The 24,765-nt window shown below is 40.1% G+C and overlaps 1 protein-coding gene across 12 annotated transcripts in view; it reads right to left on the bottom strand.

The window, feature by feature from the left end:
• Bltp1 (bridge-like lipid transfer protein family member 1) overlaps nt 1-23,933 on the bottom strand; it is a 209,922-nt gene extending 185,989 nt beyond the window's left edge. For 9 of the 12 annotated variants that reach the window (XM_058583666.1, XM_046458461.2, XM_058583673.1 and 6 more), the window contains exons 1-2: nt 23,609-23,753; nt 22,754-22,850 (exon numbers count right to left, since the gene is read on the bottom strand). The gene's annotated coding sequence lies outside the window, so the exon portion shown is untranslated. Of the gene's footprint in view, nt 1-15,030; nt 15,090-22,753; nt 22,851-23,608; nt 23,754-23,823 lie in introns of those variants that run through there. The other 3 variants (XM_058583669.1, XM_058583668.1, XM_058583667.1) reach the window with 3 other exon arrangements.
• Nucleotides 23,934-24,765: the final 832 nt, after the last annotated feature.

The following is a 24,765-nucleotide window of genomic DNA, read 5'->3' as shown; positions in this document are numbered from 1 at the left end:
ATCAACATCTAAAAAAAAATTATTTAAAAAGAAGTAAAGCTCTTATGATTCAAAAAAGCCATTAATACAGTAACAACATGATTAAACCAACCTACTTGTAACAAAATTATAATAAACCAGAAAAGGGGGAAAAACTAGATTTAATCATAAGGAGACTGCACAGTTAATAATCCTTTAAGAGTAATAGAAATGGGTGATATAAAAAATAGAAAAATAGTAGATTTTTCCTGGATGCAGAAGAATGTGTGATGACAATATTTTCATTGAAATTCACCCTAGCTGACTTTTAATCTTTTAAACATATTTTCTGCTTATTCACAACTCAATTTTGGATGATTACAGGGTAAGTTAAAAACTGGAAGAGACAACACTGCCAGATATTATCCACACAGACTATAATGTTCCATATTCCACATTGCCCAAATCGTAGTATGACTTACAGAGACAAATTAAACACTTCTTCAAAACATAAGACCTCAATAACAAAAAGCTTTCTAATAACAGTGGTATAAAAATTAAAGGGCAAAAAAGCTACAGAAGATTAAGACTGTTTTCATTTTTTAATAATCCTTTATATTCTACAGTGTAAAGATGAGTAAAATACGCTTTCATATTTTTCAAAGCTTTAAAAAAGTCTGTCAACCAGTACCTTAAAATTTGGTGATTCATTTTTTGCTTTCATTCTTTTTACTTTTTTAAACAAAAATAAAATAAAACAAATTTAAAGGGAGAAGAAGATTTTTTTTTTTCAGAAGAAAACATTCACCCAGAATATGAATATATATATATATATATACACACACACACACACACACATATATATACACATATATATATATTTATTTATTTAATTGCTTTTATTTTTTCAATATATGACAGTGGAATACATCACAATTCTTATTACACATATAGAACACAATTTTTCATATCTCTGTTTGTATATAAAGTATGTTGACACCAATTCATGTCTTCATACATGTACTTTGGATAATGATGTCCATCACATTCCTCCATCATTGCTAACCCCCTGCCCCCTCCCTTCCCCTCCCACTTCTCTGCCCTATCTAGAGTTCGTCTATTCCTCCCATGCTCCCTCTCCCTATCCCTCTATGAGTCAGTCACCTTATATCAGAGAAAACATTCACCATTTGTTTGGTTTTTTTGGAGGGGGGGAATTGGCTAACTTCACTTAGCATTACCTTCTCCAATTGCACCCATTCACCTGCAAATGCCATGATTTTATTCTCTTTTATTCCTGATATTCTCTTTTATTGCTAATATTCCATTGTGTATATATGCCACTTTTTTTAATCCATTCATCTACTGAAGGGCAGCTAGGTTGGTTCCACAGTTTAGCTATTGTGAATTGTTCTGCTATAAACATTGATGTGGCTGTGTCCCTGTATTACGCTGTTTTTAAGTCCTTTAAGTATACACTGAGGAGAGGAATAGCTGGGTCAGATGGTGGTTCCATTCCAAGTTTTCCAAGGAACCTCCATACTGCTTTCCATATTGGCTGCACCAATTTGCAGTCCCACCAGCAATGTATGAGTGTGCCTTTTCCCCATAAAAAGTGAGAAGATATTTTAAAAACAAGCTACAAATATTATATATTTTTATATATTCCATATTGGGCCACTGAGTCTCCCTCTCTTCTCATGAATAGATGTGTGCTTTATTCCTCTCCACTTACAGCTTTTAGACTGAATTATCCAGGAAGGGTAGAGGAAGAGGAAACAAACACTTTTATGATGGTTGGATATTATGAAATAAACCTCTCGTACTTACTTTTAACATCCTGAAGACTGCCTAGCCAGCACACCTCAAGGAAGAAAAACGCACAGACCCCTAGGGGGTGTTCAATGAGGAACGTGTCTTGGCAATCAGGTCTCTACATAAAAAAAGGGCATTTGTTTCTAATCAAACCCAAGAAGTGGTGATCTATCCAGATCCAAGTCCTCATCCAAACTCACCACTACATCTTGCTACACCAACTCACAGCCAAAAGGAACAGTGTCCAAGCTGCAGAGATAGGAAACTACAGTATCGCAGTTTAACCAACTTTTCCCCAAATACTAGATTAATGCAAAGCCTTTAAGAGAAATCAACAAATAAAAGACTTAATACTTAAAAAAAAAAATACTTTAAGTATTGGCTCAAAGTTCCTAAAGGCCCTTAAGCAGAGGAGCATATTCTGGTATAAGGAGTATCCAGAGAGCTCTGCTTCCTAGTGGCCATTCCTGAGCTGCTTTTCCCCGCCACATCCTTCTGCCATGATGTGCTGACTCACTTCCTATGTGCTCAGTCACCAACAGCTGTCTAGGAAGAACAACTGGAGCCTGATACAAGGACCCACTGCACAATCTTCAAGGAACAGATGTGAATAGAAAAGGAATGTTTGCTTCCTCTTTACCCTTCCTGGACGATTCAGTCTAAAAGCTGTAAGTGGAGAGGAGTAAAGCACACATCTATTCGTGGGGAAGAGAGGGAGACTCAGTGGCCCAGTATGGAATGTCACAACTTCAAAGGGTAGGTTTAGAATCCTGTTGTGTGGACAGGCTTTTGGCCAGAGGCAGCAGCTCAGCATGTCAGATCCAGAGCAGGAAGAGAAGGACACACTTACAGGAAAGAGGCCAGGGGCAGGGTGTGGAACCCAAGTGGAAGGAGGCACAATTGCAAGGAGAAGCCATGCAGCTCAAGCTCTTGGACCCAAGAGGAGGAAAAGTCCCGGCAGTGTTCTCCAAAAGAGCAGGTGTGCCGCAGTCTGGCTGGGCACAAATGCCGCAGTCTGGCTGGGCACACAATCACGAGCCACCACACAGCTTGTAGATTCAAACAGCAACTCTTTATTCCCGAACTCACACCAGCCGTCTACAATCACGTTCTGGGGAAATCCACGTTCTCTTCCCAAATCCACCTTCTCTCCCAAATTCACCTCCACTGGGCTTCTATCTCCAAAATATACTGTCTGAATCCCGTGAGAACTCAAGGGGAACTCAGGCAGCAGGATACGCCCTATTCCCAGCAGGAATAATCTTAAACCTTAAACCTGGAACCTAAACTGGGAACGCCCTAAACAAGATTATCTTAAAACCGGGAACACCCTAATCTGCCTTGGTCCTTGAGCAAGGTCACTTACATTCAATGTCACTGCAACATGTCAGCAACATGGGGTACGCTGGCAAGGAAATTGTCATACCTACTTGGCTAATGGCTTCCAGCATCTCCCCCCTTCTGATTAATTAAACAACAAGCAATGTGGCTTAAGGACCGTGCCTGGTAGGTTGTCCAATTCAACATATGGTTCTTACCCGTCATCGGAAAACTGACCTTTAGGCGTCAGCCTCCTGTCTTAGGTTGATACCACTGCAATTGAATCATACCTGTCACTGACTACCGGTCCAGCATACAGCCATACTTGTGGATAGGTCTATGCACCAGTGGGGGGGTGAGGTTCTTTGCCTCACCTCTGTTGGCCCCCAAATTTGGCCTTGGTGCCAGTGGGGGAGTGAGGTTAATGTGGCTTATGGACCGTGCCTGGTAGGTTGTCCAATTCAACATATGGTTCTTACCCGTCATCGGAAAACTGACCTTTAGGCGTCAGCCTCCTGTCTTAGGTTGATACCACTGCAATTGGATCATACCCGTCACTGACTACCGGTCCAGCATAAGCCATTGGCCCCCAAATTTTAGACCATCACTAGCAGAAGGGAGGAGGATACAGAAATGCCACGACACCAAGCCAATTGACGGCTCTTTGGGAAAAATTGCATCACTGGTGACACCATCAGCAAAGATATGTCAGCACTACCACAATTAACATGGGGTGCGCTGGCAAGGAAATAAAAATTGCATCACTAGTGACACCATCAGCAAAGATATGCCAGCATTACCACAATTCGCTGCACCAAATGATAGTTACATAGTCCAGGCAAGTTCTGCAAGCAGTTCAAAGCAGAGGAATCTATCAATATGTCCATTTCCTCCCAAAATCCGTTTTCTCCCAAAGTAAGTTGACTCTTTGAGCATTACTTGTTGAGTTCTTCACCGGCACTAGGATGGAGATAGGAATTCTGGCAATGATGCTAAAGAGACATTATCCTGAAAAGAATTATTAAATATAATGAAAAGGAAAGGTGAAAGTAAACAAACAGATCTGTTAACCTACTTTAAAAACAATCCTTAACAGCTTTTTACCTAATTTAAATTAGTAAACAAACAGATCTGTTAACCACCTTTAAAAACAATCCTTAACAGCTGTTTACATAATTTAAATTAAACCATTTAAATCACGTGAATAAAAAAAATAATAATAATTCGGATCCATTTTTTCATGAGCGCTCCTCATATAAGAAATATGGACATACGCACATACAGACATACAACACAAAACAAGAGTGTACACAAACGTACAACACATAAGAAAATAGTAAAGGCCTTGTAGCTTTACCTAGGTGAAATCTCCATTGCAATGTTTAAAAACTCCACAGTCAAAAAATAAAACTGATCAGAAAAACATTAACCTAGGTTTGTATGAGCTCAAAAAATAAAAATAGAACCTTATGATGTGGAAAAATGCAATAATAAAATAGCTATTGAAAAAAGCATCCTGGTTAATCACTGTCACAGATGTAAGAATGGCCAAGCTGGAGTTCTGGATATCAGCTGTTATGGATTTGAGTCAAATCATCTTCTTTTCGATCTGTAGAAACTGTTTTAGTTAATCTCTCTGGAATCCAAATGGGCTGCTGTTCTCCCTGTGGAAAAACACAAACAGACCCCCGACTCCAGACAATCACTGGGTCAGGACCTTTCCATTGTCCTGTTAGAATATCTTTCCAAAGTACTTTAGGCTTATGTACATTTTTTGGATACATATGCCTTTCCGCAGCACTAAGTCCTGATGAATCCAAATTTAAAAAGTTTAGAGTAAAAAGCGTTATTTTAAGTTTATCTTTGGGGGATATATACCCCCTTCCAATTCCCTCTTTTTGCTTTAATAAGTATGTTTTAATAGTTTGATGAGCTCTTTCAACTATGCCTTGTCCCTGTGGATTGTATGGGATTCCTGTTATATGAGTAATACCAAATGATGAGCAAAATTGTTTAAAAGAGGTAGAGGTATAGCCAGGACCATTATCGGTTTTTAACTGTTTAGGAACGCCCACAGTGGCAAAATTTTGTAAGCAATGAGCTATAACATCTTTAGTTTTTTCTCCGGCATGAAGGGAGCCCATCAAAAATCCAGAAGAAGTATCGACTGTAACATGTAAATATTTTAATTTTCCAAATTCTGGCAAGTGTGTGACGTCCATCTGCCAAATATGGTTAGGTATCAGTCCTCTAGGATTGACTCCAAGATTAACTTGTGGTAAAAATGTCACACAATTTTGACATTGTTTTATTATATGTCTGGCTTGTTCCTTAGTTATTTTAAAACGCTTTTGTAAAGTATTAGCATTAACATGAAACCTTTTATGAAAATTTGTAGCTTCTTCAAATGTAGAGAAAATATGTATGTCATGTGTAGTTTTATCTGCTAAATCATTGCCTAAACTAAGGGCTCCAGGCAATCCTGTATGTGCCCTAATATGTCCTATAAAGAATGGATCTTTTCTGTCCCAGATTAGACTTTGTATAGTGGAAAACAAAGAGAAAACAGTAGAAGAAGGGGAAATCCTACCAGCATCTTCAAGAGATACTATAGCATTAACTACATACTGACTATCAGAAAATAAATTAAATACAGAATCTTTAAACATCACAAAAGCTTGTAAAACTGCATTAAGCTCTACCTTTTGAGCTGATTGTTTGGGTACTAAAAATGTAAAAGTTTGATCAGGGGTAACTACTGCTGCTGTACCATTATTTGACCCATCAGTGAATATATTTGGAGCATTCATGATAGGTGTTTTTCTTGTCATTTTAGGAAAAACTACAGGATGCTTAGACCAAAAAGACAACAAAGGATTAGATGGTAAATGATTATCAAATGAAACATTAGATTTACACATGATTATTGCCCAAGTATTTAACTCATTAGCTAACTCATCAATTTGATCCATAGTATATGGAGTAATAATTTTATTGGGAGAAATTCCAAACACTCCCTTCGCTGCTTTTATTCCTTTGAGTATTAATTGTCCTACAGCCTCAGGATACCTAGTAAGAATAGTGTTAGGAGAATAAGATAAATGTATCCACAATAATGGACCTTCTTGCCAAAATACTCCTGTAGGAATATTTTTTGTTGGTAGTACAATAAATAATAAAGGCAAACTTATATCAATTCTATCCAAATGTATGTTTTCCATATATGTTTCAATAATTTTTAATGCCTTTCTTGCTTTAGGAGTTAACATGCGGGGTGAATTTGGATCTGATGGACCTTTTAGAATATCAAATAAAGGTCCCAACTCTCCTGTTGGTATACCTAAATAAGGCCTTATCCAATTTATGTCTCCCAATAACTTTTGAAAGTCGTTAAGTGATTTGAGTTGATCTACTCGTATTTGAATTTTTGGTGGACGGACCATGGTTGAGGATAATAGAACTCCTAAATAATTAATTGGAAAATTTAATTGTACTTTATCTATTGCTATCTCTAGATTATAATTTTTTAATAAGTTTGTAAGTGTGGCATAACATTCCAGCAATATGTTTTTATCTTTATGTGCCAATAATACATCATCCATATAGTGAAATATTTGTAGTTCAGGATTTTGATTTCTAAGTGGCTGGATTGCTTTGTTAACATATATTTGACACATAGTTGGACTGTTAGCCATCCCTTGAGGGAGTACTTTCCATTCATATCTCTGATCAGGACCTTCATGATTTAATGCAGGGATAGTAAATGCAAAACGTGGACTATCCTTGGGATGAATTGGAATTGAAAAAAAACAATCTTTAATATCTATAGCTAAAACATGCCAGGTTTTTGGCAAAGCAGACAATTGAGGAATCCCTGATTGAGCAGGTCCCATAACAACCATCTCATTATTAATGGCTCTTAAATCTTGCAATAATCTCCATTTACCAGATTTCTTTTTGATGACAAAAATGGGAGTATTATGGGGAGATATGGAAGGTTGTATATGTCCTTCCGTTAATTGTTGTTTGACCAGATCATGGGCTACTTGTGTCTTTTCTTTTGTCAGGGGCCACTGAGGAACCCACACTGGTCTTTCTGATTTCCAAGTAATTTTGATTGTCTCAGTGGCCCTTTCTGAAAATCCAACCCATGTCTGTCTGTTCCTTGATCTATTTGTACTGGTGCTGCTATACCTTGCCCTTGTTTTCCTAATCTTTTTTCTTTCCTAAAGCCTTGTCTAGCCCTAGTAGTGGGCGCATTAGGATTGATGTTATTTGTTAACGTCAAACCTAATTGATCTAGGACATCTCGTCCCCATAAATTTATAGGAAGATGATCCAATACATATGGCTGTATAGTTCCTTCACATCCTTCAGGATCCTTCCAATCTAATATCATAGAACTTCTATGGGGATTAGTCGCCACTCCTAGGCCTCGAAGCGTTTGAGTGGCTTGTTGTAATGGCCAATGTTTTGGCCATTCTTGACGAGATATGATGCTAAGGTCAGCTCCTGTGTCCAGTAGCCCATTAAACTCATGACCTTGAATATTTAGTTTTAGCATTGGGCGAGAATCTAAATTTAAAGACAACATAGCCCAATCTACACCTGTGGAGCCTAATCCCCTGGAACCTCTTTCTACACTATGACTAGGAAATTTATTATGTAGGCTGGGTATTATTAACAACTGTGCTATTCTATCTCCAGGTGAAATTACTGATATACCTCTTGGAGAACTAGCTATAATTTTTATTTCACCTACATAATCGGGATCAATTACCCCAGGACTTATCATAAGTCCTTTTAATGTAGATGAACTACGTCCCAATAATAAGCCTACTGTTCCTTGGGGAAGAGGTCCTTTTACTCCTGTGGGAATGATTTGAACTCCCATCTCTGGAGTTAATACTGCTCTGGCAGAGGCACAGATGTCCAACCCTGCGCTCCCTCGGGTTTGTCTGATGAGGGATTTAATGGACAATGTGTCCTGGGCACTACCCTGATGGTGTTGCTGGGATCCTCCACTGCCCCGTATATTTGTGGTTGTGGGCCCCGGAGCATTGGGCCCCCCTGTCCGTTTTTTGGCAATGGAGCCTGATGCCTTTCTCCACGATATCTTGGATAAATACCTGGTCTTTGTCCATTTTTTGATAAGGGAGTACCTTCTATGGTGGTTTGAGAACGGCATTCATTAGCCCAATGTCTCCCTCTACGGCATCGTGGGCAAATACCTGGTATTCTATTCCTTTGATACCTACTTTTGTTAAACCCTCCTCCTATGGGGCAATTCCTTTTAAAATGTCCTGTTTGTTCACAATCATAGCATGTTTTTGGCCTGGCATCTAAAGCCTGTTGTACTGCAGCTGCCAAGACTTGCCCTTGTTCATTAATATCTCTACATAATTTAATATATGTGTTTAAATCTTCATGTCTCCATGGTCTAATAACCTCTCTGCAGCAACGATTTGCTTGGTCATAAGCCAGTTGTTTTATTAATGGCATTGCTTGTTCTGTATCCCCAAAAATTTTGGCAGCCGTTTGAATTAGCCTATCTACAAAGTCAGCGTAAGGTTCATTAGCTCTCTGTATTACCTTAGATAGCTGACCTTGTAAATCTCCATGTCCTTGTAAAGTCTTCCATGCTCTAACTGCGTCTGCAGCAATTTGTGCATATATAGCAGGATCATATTCAATTTGTTGCCGTTGACCCTCATAAGGTCCTTTTCCTAACAACATATCTAGATTTCTTTGAGGGTAACCGGCTGCTGCATTTCGCCTAGCTGTCTCCGTGCAAAATTCCTCATTGGCAACCTTCCATAACAAATATTGTCCTCCATTTAGTACAGATTTACACATGCTAGCCCAATCTGCTGGCGTCATGTCCAAGTTAGTAATGGACTCAACCATGCTTACCGTGAAGGGAGCTTGGGGACCATAGGTTGTTACAGCCTCCTTTAACTGCTTCACTGTTTTAAAATCTAAAGCACGGTGAATTCGCTGCCCTCCTGCCTGTTCAAGTACAGGGCATGCTAATCTTTGAGGTCCTGTCTCAGGATCCCATTTATCAACTACGGGGTTTGAGGGCCACTCAGCTGTCTCCATCGGTGGGGCTGTTGGTTGAATTATGCCCTCTTGTGATAAAATGGAGTTAGTAACAGCCTCCTGTTGTGGCCTTTTTCCTAACAACCCCTTTTCCTTTAAATTTTCTTCCTCTGTCTGACTAGCTCGAGAGACCTTCTCTTTTGCTTGATCTAAAATGTCTTTCTCCATGGTCTGAACCTCTAACAATTTACTTAACATCTTTTCGGTTTGTTTTTTACTAATTTCTAATCTACTATAAAGATAACGCAACCCAATAAGATAGCACAAAACAAAGCCGAAACTGAATGAAACAAAAACGGAATAAAAAATCGTTGTATCAATTTTCTCTTCCTCAGGGCCGACAAACTTCAAACCTTTAGTCAACCATTTTTTCCAGTTTGCCTGAGAAATTTCTAGGGATAGGCAGCTTGAAACAAAAACAAGATAAATCAAAACAATAACACATTGTTTTTTGAGTTGGTCACCCATTCTTTCGCTCTTCCTCAGGGGCGAGCAATTTCACTTACCTCTAAGCTTCAGAAGTTCCCCGTACGAGCCGCCAAATGCCGCAGTCTGGCTGGGCACAAATGCCGCAGTCTGGCTGGGCACACAATCACGAGCCACCACACAGCTTGTAGATTCAAACAGCAACTCTTTATTCCCGAACTCACACCAGCCGTCTACAATCACGTTCTGGGGAAATCCACGTTCTCTTCCCAAATCCACCTTCTCTCCCAAATTCACCTCCACTGGGCTTCTATCTCCAAAATATACTGTCTGAATCCCGTGAGAACTCAAGGGGAACTCAGGCAGCAGGATACGCCCTATTCCCAGCAGGAATAATCTTAAACCTTAAACCTGGAACCTAAACTGGGAACGCCCTAAACAAGATTATCTTAAAACCGGGAACACCCTAATCTGCCTTGGTCCTTGAGCAAGGTCACTTACATTCAATGTCACTGCAACATGTCAGCAACATGGGGTACGCTGGCAAGGAAATTGTCATACCTACTTGGCTAATGGCTTCCAGCACAGGTGCACACAAAGGGCAGGGTGCTGTGTGTCAGCATCCAGAGGAAGGCACCAAACCTGAGAGGCATGAGGGCTGCCAGAGAGGACGGGATGTGGGAACAGGAGCGGGAGGAGGACCTCCACTTGGAAGATGGCCCAGAAAGAGGGGAGAAGGGTTAGTCAATAGTATATAAAAGGACAATGGGGTCAAGTCTCTCACTGTTGCATGATGCGCAAAGGAAGAGAATCTGAAGGAACCCTGGAGGCGCGATGAGAAGTGGAGGAATGGTTTTCAACATAAACAAATATAAAAATAAACAGAGTTGTAAATCTATCTCAGTGTGTGTGCGCGCGCGCGCACACATGTTCACTAACAGGTGTAAATAACAGCAACACCCCACTAAAAATGACAAAGATCTTGCTTCTAAAAACCACGCTCTGTTCAAAGACGTATCATAGCCCCTAGAAGAAATGACCCACAACTAAGGCAGGGAAAGTGAAGAGGAGCCTTGTTTTCAAAAAAACTAAGAACGGCTCCAAGAATGACAGGAACATGTGAAAAGGACACAGCCAGCTTCAAGAGATTTCCAAGCACAAAATCTAGGACAACTTAAAAATAAATTACAGAAATGGATTACAATCCATTTAATATGAAAGGTATCACGAATCCACACCAACTCACAAAATCAAGTCAACAGTGACTGGCAACAGGAGAGTCGTCACCTCAAAGTACCCTCCCTAAAATACTTACTAATGAATGACAAAGGAGAAGAGGAGCTCTGAGAAAGCCAACAGTTAATTAAGTGATCAAAGTAAGAACCATCAGTAATGGGAAAAATCAAAACTGTGTGCCTCATGACAGAAAGGTTCCACTCCTGTGATACTTAGGCCAAAGATGCCCAGACTTGCATCTCATCATAGATTACGATCAGTAGGTGGTATTCATCTTGTATTCACAATGCTAATGAACTTTTTTAACATAGTGAGTGTATCCAAATATATCATTTTAAATGGTACTTTAGCTATTATTTAATAACTAATCTACATGTTATGAAACATGCACTATCAATATTTTTATGATTCAAAAATATCTTCTTTATTCTTCCTTAAATTAGTGTTCATTTCAAAACTTTTCTCTAGCATTAGAAAAGGGGTGTAATTTTTAGCATAAGAATGTTCAATAGTTGAAACAAACATTATAAAAACTACAAATTTATCAAACTTCCTAATTTACCACCTCTGCTACTGCCACCGTTTTATGAGATATCTTTCCAGTTGGTCAATGGGTACTGCTACAGTTGAAACAGGAGAAATAAATTATTGTTCTATTGAACATTAAGATGACTATAGATAATAACATGCTATATTTCAAAAAACCTAGAAGAAAGCATTTTGCATATTTTTGCTTAAAGAATGGTAAATGTTTAAGGAGATAAATGTGTTTACTCTGATTTGAATATTGCACAACATATACATATACAAAACATCACATGGTAACCCATAATATGTACAATTTTTATGTACTGAAACATTCACTACATTTTATGTACTGAAACATGTAAAGAAATATTCTCTTTCAAAATAAATTACCCATAAAATTCTAGAAAACATTAAAAACTATCTTATTTCTCTCCCATTGGATAAAAGAAATAAAAATATCTAACATCCACTACTTGCAACCAAAAAACTTTTAGAGAGAGAATTTTGAATATTTATTTGACCGTTCAAAAAGGGAGGCCATGCTAGAATAAAAATCAATAAGTACACATAATCTGATAGAAAAATGAATAAAATATTCAAACAAGTAATTCTCAAAGAAAGACACTAACATCATTAGTGATTAGAGATAAATACCATTTGTCATCCTTCAAGGAACTAAGTAAAAACTGCAAGCAACTATGCTGGCAGATGTTTAGGAAAATGGGCACTTATACAGAGCTAATGGGAAGAAAGTGTCTTAGTCAAGTTTGGGAGGGGCTCCTGCAGATCAAACCCAGGGCCCTGCACATGCTAGGCAAGTGCTCTTCCACTGAGCTACATCCCCACCACTCAAGTGGTGGGTCTTTCAGAAGAAAAATGTATCAGATATTATAAAAACTATACATGTGCATACATGTTTTGTCTGGGACATTCTAATTTTACAACTCCATTCCTCAAATATACTTCCTCAAGAACAAAAATGTTTTTTCAAGGACAATCACAGAAGCATTATATGTAATGAACCAAGAAATTGGAGAAATATCAATAAGAAAATATTTAAATTATGGTATACCCTTACTACAAAGTAACATGTAGCCTTTTTAAAAGAATGAGAGACTTCCAATAGGGATTGGGACATGTCTGGGAGGAAGGCAACCTGGTAGAATAAAGCAAGCTGAGAAGCAAGATATATAGAGTCCCACTTATGTTTCTAAAAAACCCAACTCACAACTGTGCATATCTAGAACATATTTTACATATAATTTGTTACAGATACACAGATATAAGTCTCTTTGGAGAGGGGCAGGATTTACTGGGGATTGAACTCTGGGGCACTTGACCACTGAGCCACATCCCCAGCCCTATTCTGAATTTTATTTAAAGACAGGGTCTCACTGAGTTGCTTAGCACCTCATTTTTGCTGAAGCTAGCTTTGAACTCCTAATCCTCCTGCCTCATTCTCTGGAGCCATTGGGATTACAGGCATGTGCCTCCACACCAGATATGATTCTTTTAAACTACAAAAACATTAGCAAAGCTGTTTCTCCTTTGGGAGAAACAGAGGGAAGAGACTTTGTGGAAAGAAGCAGTCATGAAGCAGGACTTTCTATTCTTGACATACTGTCCAACTGTTTTACAAATAGCATGTGATAGTTCTACAATCACAAAGAAAAGGGAGCATGAGGGCTGGAGTATAAAACAAGACAGATGGGAAAGGTTTTTTTGCTGTTGTTGTGGTTCTGTTTTGTTTTGTTTTTAACACAAGCATACATCTCTTAGCCTCTCCTTACAACCATGGCCAAAGAATAGGTATCTCCCAATCCAAAAATATCAACCTGGTTACCTATCATTCGACCATCACATCTTCTTAGGTTCTTAAATACTAGTCAAAAAAAAGAAGGGCTGGGGATGTGACTCAGTGGTAGAGCATTTGCCTAGCATGCATGAGGCCCTAGATTTGATCCCCAGCACTACATGAGAAAAAAAAAGAAATGGAAAATAACCACTGAGCACTATCAAGCCCAGAAGTCTTCGTTATTTGTTACATAACCTGAAAAAAAAAATCAATCAACATTTTAGTATAGAACTACTCTCTATGACAGCTACACAGGAGGCTGAGGCAGGAGGATCACAGTAAGAGGCCAGCCTGAACAATTTAGCAAGACCCTGACTCAATTTTTTAAAAAAAGGCTGGAGATGTAGCTCAGTGGTGGAGCACTTGCCTATCATGCCTGAGGCCCTGGTTCAATCCCCAGCCTGAAAAAAAAAAAAAAATATTTTACATGCTATCCTTTAGTGTATGAATGGGAGGAGGCATGCCTGTGTTACAGGAGGAGGAGAGGATTTCTACAAAGAAGGCAAAGAACACCAGAAGGGAAGACCAGAGGAAGGGAAAGAGAGAGGCAGCTGTAAAGGAAAACAGTAAAACCAAAAGGCCCTGCTTCACACTCCATTGCTCCAGAAGGAGCCCACTGTTTGGATTAAAAGCATGGACTGTATACCAAACCACCTGGGTTCAATAGCAGTTGGCATTATAGCTGTGTAACTGAGGGCAAAATGCCCAACATCTCTGTGCTGTTTCCTCGTGTGTACAATGAGGACATTAACAGTACCTACTTCCTAAAGCTTATGTGGGGATTTGATGAGCTCACATAGGCCACCTAGAACACTGCCTGGCACATGACAGACACGGTAAAGGCTTGCTAACAGCAGCCAATGCTATTGTGCCTTGAGCACAGGAGACTGCTCATTAGGAACACTCTGCTGAGCGCTGCTTTTTGACCACTGAGATGTGCTAAGCTCGCACTCCCAGGAGAAGCCAGCAATGCCAGAGTCCGTGTCAGCGAGGGCCAGGAAGCCAGTGCACGGCACTCAATCTCCCTTGTCTGGGCTGGCGATAAGGCAGACATTTTATCTGGCCTCTGAGAGTCCCCCAGTGCTAGCGAGCTGCAGATGCCCTGAGTGGTGACTGCAGCGCAATGCCCTTTACTGGCACTGCTTCCCCACTCCCCTACCAGTGCTTTCTAAAACCATGCCCCAGGTAAACTACCTGCACTTAAATACTTTTTCAGGGTTTGCTTCTGGGGAAATCTAAACCCAATACGCTATTTTTTTATAACTAGTCCTAACAAATCAGAGGAAACCTGTGCTTCAGAAGAGACCATGAATCCATTTTATTTAAAGCACACAATATTTAATAAAAATATTTAGGAGCACTTGTGGGTGAGGCACTGGGTTCCATTCCCAACACCACAAAAAAATTAAAATTAAAATTAAAAAAGTAGTAAAGAGAATTGTTAACATTTAGTTAACCTAACTCCAAGTATAACAAAAATAAGAAAAAAAAAAAGATTAATCATACTCAAATCCCTCATACAATAAAGCCACAAATCTGCACACCATATAAACAGATTTCCTGGATTTCATCACTGTGGCTTTCCAGAAGTTCTGCCAGTGGTGCGCTTATCACCATCGGGCTTCCATGTCGCCTAACCACAGGCCGGACTGAGCCTTGTCACTCAGAGGAAAACTTGTCAACTGTCCCATTTGTGCACCTGTATGATAAACTCTCTGGAGGTACGTTCAGAGTAACCAAATTCAAAGCCATCTATCCCCTCCTTACCAATGAGTAAACAGCTAGCTTACCCAAAGATCTCCGTGAACACCAACACAGAAGAACTGTCCAGACAGACTGCTTCTCTTTCCTACAGCACAAGGACATCCCAAAACAAAAGTCAAGTGAAGAAGAACAGGACATAACATCTTTATCCAAATGAAGTTTCAGGGAGTGTTTAACGGTTTGTAACATGACACAAGTAGTCTGAGTGCTCACCAATGGCTCAGATGACATGATGGCTGATGACTTTGGGATGCTCCTCCCAACTCCATGATGCTATACAAAGAAGTATACAAAACACAGAAGGGTCTACTGCAACTGGACATCTCATAAAAAATAAATATGTGGGCTGGGGCTATAGCTCAGTTGGTAGAGTGCTTGCCTAGCACATGTGAGGCACTGGGGTCCATCCTCAGTACCACATAAAAATAAAATAAAGGTATTGTGTCCATCTACTATAAAAAATACTTTAATAAATAAATATGTAAGCTTTATACATTTAGGATGGTACTGAAATATATTTATAAAAAGTTGGAATTACTGATTGGGTGCATAGTGATTTGAAGGGCCCTCTCTGCCTAAAAAAAATTTTACTCATCAGAATCAGAGCCTCAAGTTTCACAATTCATCCCTTTAAATAGAATACTAATCAAGTCTCTTTTAAAATGCAAATACATCTTTATGATAAGTCATGCTTATTTAACCATGAGGATGTTTTGAGAAATGCGTAGTCAGACGATTTTGGTTTTGTGCTAATATCAGAGTGTACTTACACAAATCTAGATGGGATCACCTTCTATACACCTAGGCTATATGGCACAGCCTGCTGCTCCCAGGCTACATACCTATACAGCATGCTACTGAATACTAAAGGCAATTCCAACACTTTGGTTAATTATTTATGTGTCTAAATACAGAAAAATAACAGTACAAATATGGTATAAAAGATTTTTTAAAAACAGTACCTCTGTGGAGGGCACTTCCCATGAATGGAGCTTACAACTCAGAGTTGCTCTGGGTGAGGCAGGAGGGGGTGGTGAGCCAATGTGAAAGCCCAGGGACTTCACTCACACCACATGGCAGACTTCAATAACACCGTGAACTTGGGCTATACTAACGTGTAAAAAACAGTTTTCTTTCTTCAATAATAAATTATCCTTAGCTTATTGCAATTTTTTACTTTTTCTAACTTTTTGACATTAACACTTTGCTTAAAATACAAGCACTTTGGTATACATATACAACAGAGTTTTACTCATCCATCGAAAAGAATGAAATAATGGCATTTACAGGTAAACGGACAGAACTAAAGAAAACCATGCCTAGGGAAATAAGCCAGACTCAGAAAAATCAGGGGTCATATGTTTTCTCTCATATGTGGAAATTAAAGCAAAACAAAGGAAAGAAGGCAGTTGAGGAAGAAATCAAATATCATAAAAAGATAGAGGGAAGATCAATGGAGAAGAAGGAGCACGAGAGTAAGAGGAGGGGTTGGGTGGAAGCTCAGGGACCGAGCGCGTGCCTGGCATGTGTGAGGCACTGTGTTCAATTCTCAGCACTACCTACAAATAAATTTTAATTAAGAAAGAAAAAAAAGAGTAAGGGAGGAAGAAGGGAAAGGGGAAAATAAATGGAATGAATTTAACAAAATCATGTCATATTCATATATAAAGATACCAAAGGGAATGTCACCTTTATGTATGTGTAGGAGGAAGGAAGTCTAATAGAGTAAAGCAGGGAGAATAGGAGAAAGGAGGAAGGGAAGGGAAATGGGAACGGAATTCAAATTCCTTGCATGCATGATTTTGTCAAAATGAATCTAATTACTATGTAAAATTATGATGCTCTAATTGAAAAAAATACAACCACATTGTACAACTACACAAAATATTTTTCTTTACATCCTTATCCAATAAGCTTTTTTCTATTTTTTTTTTTTTATTTTTTAATGTTTTTTGTTAAAAACTAAGACACAAGACATAGACACCTCAACTGAGGCTACACAAGTCAGTCACCAGGACCATGCCTTCCACCTCCACATCTTGCCCATGGAAGGTCTTCAGGGCAGTAACACTGTTGTCTGTCTCCTAGGAAGGCAGAACCTTCTTCTGGATCCCTTCTGAAGGACCAGCCTGAGGTCTTCCTGAAGTCTCTTTTCCCAGAAATGTGTCCACTGTGGTTTGCTTGGTTGTGGTTGTTTTTTCTTATCATAGATCTGTTCTTAGGTAGATTATATACCATAAAAGCTTCTAATAAAAACCTTCAATAGTGGAATCCACGTTTTTAAAATTTTTAGGGTGTTTATCGAGGTCTACAAAAGCTTCTACTAAACCCTTCTCTGTGAATTTCCTGGGGATTCTTTTTCTTATACAGTTTCTTTTAATCTTGCTTCTTTGGCTCTGTGTTCCTGTTGGGGTTCTAATAATTCTTTATTAATCAATTTCTCAGGAATAACCTCTAGGAACTCCTCAATACACACCTGGGTAAAATCATCTGACAAAAGTTCATGTGCTGAAGGCTTGGTCCACAATGCAGCCATGTTCAGAGTTGAGGCTTTTAGAAGTGATTGGATCACGATGGCCCAGCCTCATCAGTGATCAATCCATTGAGGGATTATAATTTGATGGCATTACTGGGAGGTGAGACCTGGCTGAAGGGTATAGATCCTTGGGACAAAACAAATCATGTCCCTGAATGTGTGTGTGTGTGTGTGTGTCTTCCAGTCACCATGAGGTGGGCAGCTCTGCTCCATATGTCCGCTCTGCCATGCTGCCTCACTACAGGCCCACAGCAATGAAGCCAGCCTACCACAAACTCAAACCTCTGAAACCAGCAACCAACATAAATCTTTCCTCCAAGTTGATTTTCTCAGATATTTCGTCACAGCAATAGAAAGCTGATTAATACAACATCTCAACCACAGTCATGTTGATTTTACAACCTCTTCACCTATGGCAAATCCTTTGAAGCCATGAAAAAACTTTTAGAGTGTCTTATTCCAAATGATGCCATTCCCTCTTGGGGACATCACCCCAAGACCAAGCAAGGTTCTTGATACGGCGACAGATGTAACCCTTCCGGAATTACATCAGTGTCTCCCTAAGTTGCGATAACCAGGATAAAGGTCCTCAGGTATTACATCTTAAAAACTGCTCCAATTTCTTGATTTACTGATTGGAGCAAAGAGGTGGTCTGAAGGGAGAAAGATTATTTTGATATTAAGAAATTCACCAATAACATTTTGATATTATGAAATTCACTAGGACTGTCAGGGTGCTGATGAGGGATTCACTTCTGTGCCAGGTTATTAGATATATGACACCATTATCAAGAATAAGCAAAATCTTGAAAGGTATATTAACTCCAGACAGTAGTTCTCTATTTCACTGCCACAGTAATTCAAGAAGGCACCCTGGAAGAGGAAGTGGGTCACCCACGACTGACTACTGCTCCTACAGGAGCACACTGCAGTGTGAACTTATCAATATGCTTGAAAGCCCTGAGCGTCTCTCACTGTGCCAGGTCATAATGGGTTTCAATTTGAAGCCTGCAACACTGGCCCCTGCTGTTATCTTGTTCTTAAAAGTCTTAAACCTGGCACTGATTCACCTTCCTTAAGGATCAAAGTCCTCTCAGGCATCTGTTTCCAGGGAGGTTTCATTCATATTGAAGATTTGTTCTGGCAAGTAATTTTCCTCCACAATAAGCTCATCTAGCATATCCAAAAGTCCGTCAGCTGCCTCACATAAGATCTCACACATTCACCATTCACCATCACATTATGTAATGGAGAAAGATTCTTCAATCACTTAAACCACCCCAAGCTAGCAATAAATCAACAGTGTAGCTGGGTCCTTTTCTTTCAACATAGTAAACAAACTTGCTCTGGCAGGACTGTCAGGGTGCAGAGAAGGAAATGCTTCTGTGCCAGGTCATTAGAAGTTTCTCCATATCTAACGTAGGCCTTCTCAAATTTTGGTTCGTCTCGTTGCCTTCAATGAAGTAGGTCCTTTAGCAGCTTTTATCACATTGTCTTTTCTTCAAGATCATAGCTATGGTGGAATGGTACATGCCTGACTGATGAGCAATAATCACCAATAATTTTCCACCTTTTAAGTCCTGAATCACCTTTAAGTTTGCTTCCAAGTTAATCACTCAATGTGACCTCTGACTGGAAAAATTAGCAGTGATTTTCATGATCAGAACAAGACTAAATTAAACCCAAGAGAAAGTGACACTATAAACCCAAGATGCCTGAGGCTGCTGCTCACATGACAGTTCTACAGCATACCTTTTTTTATATCTAAATACAAAGCACACGCCTTAAGGTAATGATTATAGTATAGTAAATGTGTAAATCGGTAATAGTCATTATCATAATCCAGTATTATGTACAATACATAAGTGTACAGGCTATACTTTTATAGGACAAACAGTGCAGTAGGCTTTTTTACAACAGCATCGCCACAAATATGGAATGCATTATTCTAAAACATTATAAATGCTATGATGTCTTTTGGCAATAGCAATTTTTTGGCTCTGTTATAATCTTATGAGACTACAATAGTAGTATGTGTCCATTGTTGATCAAAATGTCATTGTTCAGCATGTAACTGTATGTCAATACTATCTACCACTGACCATTACCATGCATTGTTAGTGTAAATTAGTTAATTAGAGTACCTTTCTCATTAGTAAAGCAGGAGTGACAAATATGACAAAAACCATGAGATTGCTAAAGATGAGGAAAATATTAAAAGAAGATATTAGTCAACAAAAGCAAATTTAGCTTAACAATTTTAGCCAGGGCACACAGCTTTGGGTATATAAATCAAAATTATATAATGCCCCATTCTATTCACTTAAGCAAACAAAACAGAAAATTAGCCTCTTAGGTCAAACAGATTAAGTATAATCCTTGCTGCAGGTCCCTTTCATCTCAGGATTGTACATGTAACATAATTTCACCTTCTAACTAGTTCTAAAGCCTAATAGAATTAAGTGGCAAATAACAGTCAACAGAAATAATGGAAATCCTCCGGTATCTTAAAAACAGACTAGGCTTTAAAGCCAGTTTAAAATACAATGTTTGCATAGTGAGGTAAGGAGAGGGAGAATGTGAGGAATAGACAAGCTCTAGATAAAGCAGAGGGGAAGGAGGGGAAGGGAGGGGGCGGGGGTTAGCAATGATGGTGAATTGGGATGGACATCATTATACAAAGTACATGTATGAATTGATGTGAACATACTTTATATACAGAGATATGAAAAATTGTGTTCTATATGTGTAATAAGAATTGTGATGCATTCCGCTGTCATGTATTTAAAAAATAAAAGCAATTTTAAAAAGAAAAGGGGGAGAAGACTCTCGAAACTACTGATATACAACAGCTTCACTACCAAGACTGAATAGATTCAAGTTATTATTTTCAATACTCATGGAAGAAAGAAAAGTAGGTTCTTTCTTTCCTTTCCTGTCTCCTTACCATAAATAAAGGAAAGCAGGTTGAGTGCAATGGAATCATATGGACTATAAATTCTTAAAAAAGAAACTTGATCTATCAACCTGCCATCAGTTAGTTCTGTGGCTTTGGGCATATTTCTAGGCCTCAGTTTTCCCACCTATAAAGTATGAAGGATTGGATTAGATGACTATTAAGTAACTCTCATCTCAAAAATAAATAAATAAATAAAATACAATGTTGTTCCATCCCCTCTATCTTTTCCTCAGCTCTTTTGTGAGAGCTTGGGCAAAGTTATTAAATCTCTTTGCCCCTGGTTCCAAGTAGTAAAGTGGCCATCTCATCCTTGAAGAAATGCTGAAAGCATTAAAAATATAAAGCAAACATAAAACCCACAGCATACATCTCACTCACATATAATGAAATACATGTCAAGTGAATAATGCTTAAAATCTGTCTTGTTCCTTACAATAGGTAAAAGGAAAACATACATTTAACTGATAACAGGAATTTGTCACCAAAGGAAGTTAGTTGGCATAAGTAATGATAAAGAAAGTATTAAGTTAATATGAATATAGTTCCATGAACACCAGTGAATATGATTCTTAAAAGCAAAGCAAATACAAGACAAACAAAATATTCAGATTTGACAACTGACAAATCAAACATTACACATCAAAAAATTAAAGGTAGTTTTTAATATAGTCTACAAAAAATTATCCATAGGGCAGGTGATGTAGCTAAGTGACAGAGCTCAATCTTACCATGTGTGAAGCCCTGGGTTCAATCCCCAGCACTAAATATGTATAGATTCATGCTATATATATGATAATTTTTAACATCTAAGAAATCATACCATCCAAGAAAAATGTTGCACTTTAGCAAGCCTCACTTTTGTAGCCAGAAATTTATACTGGCTCACCTACTTGAAATAAACTTTTTTAAAAACTCTTAAAAGGTTTCAGAAAAATGTTAACTCTAAAATTTACATTTTAAGCTGGGTCGTCTTCTCAACTCAGATGTATATATATGTATATACACTACTTAATGACATCTCGTAGAAGGCACAAATGCCTCAAACTTAACAGCCCAAATGAACTCATCTCCTCCAATCATGTTTCTCACCTATCACTCTTTCTCTACTCCCTACTCCAATAAATGGTCCCAGAATCCACTCATGTTCCCAATCCAGGTATCAGAATTCATTTCACAAATACTTACTAATCATCAATAATGTGCGTGAACAGGGGAGTGTCTACAAGTAAGTGCTCTTCACTTTCCCTCAGTCCACAGACCTTATCCATCCTACCTTCTTTTTATCTGTGAACCCATTTCCACCCTTCCCCACTGGCTGCACTGCTTCACTCTGGCTCTCCTTCCTCAGCTTACTACTACAGCAGCCTCCGACTGCTCCCCAGGCTTTCCAGTGCACTACTCCCCAACTCCTTACCCAGACTGTTGTCCACATTACCATTTCACTTCTCTATTATATCTTTCTCAAAATTTTCTCAAAGAGTTAATTTTCTACACTTTCTTGAAATTTTAAAATTCTATCACTATCTTTAACATGAAAGGGTATGCAAAAGTCTGTAGGAATTCTAGTTTCCTACTGTACCCAAAAGCACTAGTAGAGATCCCTACTTTAGTAACTAAAAAATGATGAAAGATTATATAAGCAATTACCACATAGGTAGTACTCACTTCCTAGTCTTCTACATAGACCAAAAATATCCTTACATATAAAATAAGAAAATATTGAGTTTACAAAAACGTTACCTTCTAGAAAAAAATATTCACTACTCTAGTATCCCCCAGCATCATAACAACTGCTATTCTACTACAAGAAGCCTCGAATAATGTCTGCTATATGGAACACAACAAATATTTATTAAATGAACTGGTTCGGAATCATCTTTAACCATGTCTCCTACTATTCTTCACAGATCTCATGATAAAAAAATAGACCTGAGTTCACCCATATACAATTTTCTACAAATAACAAACCAAAATTTTTCACTTTTTAAGAAAAAACTCCTTTAAATTAAGCAAGGACACACTATACAGTAAGCAAAAGAGCAAAAAGAATATTGACACTTAGTGATCAAACCAAGAATTTCCTTAAATCTTCCTGCCAAGGTACAGGCCAACCTACATGACTTAGTTGTCAATCAGATGTCAACAGTCAGATCACCACTACTCCACCTCCACTCCCTAACCACACAAAAGAAACAAAAGTTAGAGCGCTATTATCAGAACTTTAATTAGAAATGAGATTTTTTTTAAATCTTACCCTAAAATATTTAGTGAAGTTTTTTTTCAGTCTCCAAAGTTCTATTTTTCCATTTTCTCTTCAGAAGGCCCTGCTGCAATGTTCCATCTTAACAAATCTGAAAAGAACATTTTAACTAATTACACAGGCATTTTGGCTTTATTAGCCATGCAACAAATTCAAATTAAATAACTAAACACACACACAAGGAAATACTTAAATTTTAGTCCAATATTACATTTCCTTGTTTCAAGTTTCTAAACAAGAAATTCTTCTAAAACTAGAATAAGAACAGAACTTCCAAACTAAGGTCTTCCAAAAGTTTCAAGACCACTGTTCTATGGAAAGAGCATGAATGTGGGAGTCAGAGGTTCTGGAGGTCAAATTGTATGGTCAAAGCATACTCAAGTGTTGCACTGGAAAACTTTCTAACTGTTGGGTCCCTGCTGGCAAAAACCGTGCCTCTGTATTAAGGCAGCACCTGGCACACTTTTTCTCAAATGAAAATCACCTTGCAAACCCTAAAGAGCTTGGGAGATGTTTATCAGACGCTGATGAAGAGGCCATGAATTAAGCCCTGTGCGGTGGCGCAATTCTAGGATCCCTGCAGCCCAGGAGGCTAGACAGGAGGGTGGCAAAATCAAGGCCAGCCCGGGCAACGCAGGAGGCTGTTTTGAGATGAAAACTGAAAGGGCTGGGCAAGCCGCAGCCCAGTGGCAGAGCCCTGGCTTCGATGCCCAGCACCAACCCTCCAATAATAAGGAGTGGCATCCAGCGTAAGTCAGCGGCGGGCTCCGCCGAGCGACAGCAGGACAGGACCGGGCAGACGGACCGGCTCCGCCGCGAGACCTCTCCTTCCCCCCGGAGGAAACTGACCTCGACTCGCCCCACAACGTCGGGCCCCTCCTGCGGCCGTCCGGGCGCGGCGGCGGGGCCGGCAACACCCCCGGAGGACGACCCCCGAGCGGGACCCGCCGGCAAGGCCTCGGCCGTCTCGAACGCCGTCGGAGCGCCCGGCCTCCCCGCCCCACCGGCCTCCGGCTGCCTGGGCCCCGCGCCGGGCGAAGGCGCAGCACCGCGGGCCTGCTCACCTGGGCGCCGGGCCGAACCGCTCCGCCCGCTCCCGCCCGCTGAGGGCCGTGGGCGGCGGCACGCGCCAGACACGCCCCCAGAGCCCGCACCGCCCCCACGCCCGGGTCCCGCCGCCCGGCCGGCCGCCCGGTCAGCGCCCGCCGCGGCCTCAGACGCCCGGAGCCAGGGGCGGGTCCGCGCGCCGGCCGGGCGCACTGCGGCTGCGCCGGCTGACGTCGCCGTCTGCACGCCGGCGCCTCGAGCCCGGTCGCGGCCCGCGGGCCCCGCCCCCGAGCCGGTGGTCCCGCCCCCGGCCCCGGCCTGGGCGGAGTCGCCGGGGAGCGGGGGAGCCGGGGAGCCGGCGGCGGTGGGGGCCGCTGTCCGCCCCAGAGGAGGCGTTGGCCTTCCTGATGCTGGGGACGGAAGCGCCCACGTGGAAAAGGAGGCCAGCAAGAAGACGAAACGGTGTGTGAGATAAAACGGATCCACCCAAATAGAGCGCAGTCTCCTCTGACCCGCCAGTGGGGGAGCGGGTGGGGTGGACGGCTGCCACGCGGATCTCGGACCCAGCCTGTTATTATTAACTAATGAAAGTGGATTGATGCTCACCCTTTTTGAGGAGTAAAGCGCTTACTGTGACTGAGCTGGGGAACCAAGGCAAACAACTTTCTCCCACACTTCTCATGTGCAAACTGCATTAGGAAGGAAAAAAGAGGAACAGCCGAAACTCTGGACGCTTTCAATTCCCTGGGGCAGACGTGGAACGTGCACAGAAGGCAACCGGGAATGCAAACCGTAGTTTACTAGCCTTGGTGAAGAGTTAGCTGACTCATTAGTCCTCTCAAACCCCTGTGAAGAGTATGCTGATCCCCATTTTTCTAAATTTCACAAATTGAATATCTCAGGCTCAAAGGAGTAAAATAATTCGGCAAACTGGAGACCCAGGATTTAAATACGTGCAG

The sequence above is a fragment of the Marmota monax genome, unplaced genomic scaffold (genome assembly GCF_021218885.2).
Source record: "Marmota monax isolate L192 unplaced genomic scaffold, Marmota_monax_Labrador192_F-V1.1 WCK01_AAM20220418_F8-fsc00378, whole genome shotgun sequence".
Taxonomy (NCBI): Eukaryota; Metazoa; Chordata; class Mammalia; order Rodentia; family Sciuridae; genus Marmota; species Marmota monax.
This window is presented reverse-complemented; position numbering and strand designations above follow the sequence as displayed.